This window comes from Cibotium barometz, chromosome 43 (genome assembly GCF_041138505.1).
Source record: "Cibotium barometz isolate CiBa-2024 chromosome 43, ASM4113850v1, whole genome shotgun sequence".
In the NCBI taxonomy this organism is placed as follows: Eukaryota; Viridiplantae; Streptophyta; class Polypodiopsida; order Cyatheales; family Cibotiaceae; genus Cibotium; species Cibotium barometz.
Window position 1 is genome coordinate 11,528,668 of NC_141088.1, and position 1,223 is coordinate 11,529,890.

The following is a 1,223-nucleotide window of genomic DNA, read 5'->3' on the forward strand; positions in this document are numbered from 1 at the left end:
CATGTTTATTTCAAGTTCCATTAAGCTTCAAGGTTTGTGTGCATGCTAGGGAAGTAGGTGCTTGAGAATGAAGTGTGCTTTGAGCTTGTGTGCTTATGAGTGAGCTTGTGTGTGCATTAGCTTAGCTTTCTTCTTGTATTGGATGCATGAATGAGTGGGTTGATGAGTGAATGAGCTATGGCAAGATTGAGCTTGTGTGTGTAAAGTCTATGTCAAGGTAGTGGTGTTCATAGCATCCTCTCCCGAAAGGGATAAGCTTCCATGCACCTAACCGGGTTGAATCCCCTAGCAATGAAAGGAGTGTTTATCATTCCATTGGTGAGCTAGGAGTGTAGTCTACTTGACCATATTGCATACGTAGGGAGACGACCGTATTTCCATTGGCGCCGCTGCCGGGAAAACGACCTACGGTTGGTTGAGGACCCTTGGCAGCCATTACATTCTAAACATCATTAGGAGTAGGATAATTAGACTCTAAGCTATTGCAGGGAAGCGCTAGAGCAGGCAACGAGTTTATTGGCCAAGGTAGAGCGGGCGAAGTTGGTGGCGAGGCGGCCATCCTTGATCTCCTTTACCTTCAGCTCGACGAAGGCCTCGGGATCGTCAGCCAGGCCCAACGGGTCGAAGCTTCTGCCAGGGTAGATAGGATCGGTCACCTCCCCAAGGGGCCTGCCGGCAACTCGGTAGCCCTCCATGGCACCCATGAGGACAACTTGGCAGGCCCAAATGGCGAGGATACTCTGAGCGGGGGTTGGGGTTGCCTAGGTAGTCCAGGCCGCCGTCGGAGAAAATCTGAGAACCGGCCTTGAACCACATGGCCTCGCCAAACCCCACACCGCCCCCGGCCAGCAGCCACGGGGCGACACAACCCAGCGGCCCCAGCACCGCCCACCGGCAGCGGATAACCTCCAAGGCCCGACCCCCGGTGAAGGCCTCGGGACCGGCAGATAGACCTGCAGTGTCCCAACCATAGTCGCCTGGGAACTCGCTCGGGAACGTCGCCATCATCTGCACGCTTGGACAGCCAGCTCGCCACTGAAGGCATCGGAGGAGAGGGCGGCGGTGGCGGCAGTAGAGAGTGCGGGAAGCGATAAGGTGCCTGGATGATTCGGAAGCGATAAGGTGCCAGGCGATAAGGTTAGTGTTTTATTTTTTATTTTTTATTTTTTTTGTTTTTTGTTAATATTTAATTTTTCAAAATCTGCAATTTCTCCATACTAGGC

General features: G+C 52.8%; 1 pseudogene; it reads right to left on the bottom strand.

Moving 5' to 3' along the window:
- Positions 1 to 479: 479 nt before the first annotated feature.
- LOC147613523 (chlorophyll a-b binding protein 7, chloroplastic-like) lies at positions 480 to 1,005 on the bottom strand (annotated as a pseudogene).
- Between the last annotated feature and the right edge of the window lie 218 nt (positions 1,006 to 1,223).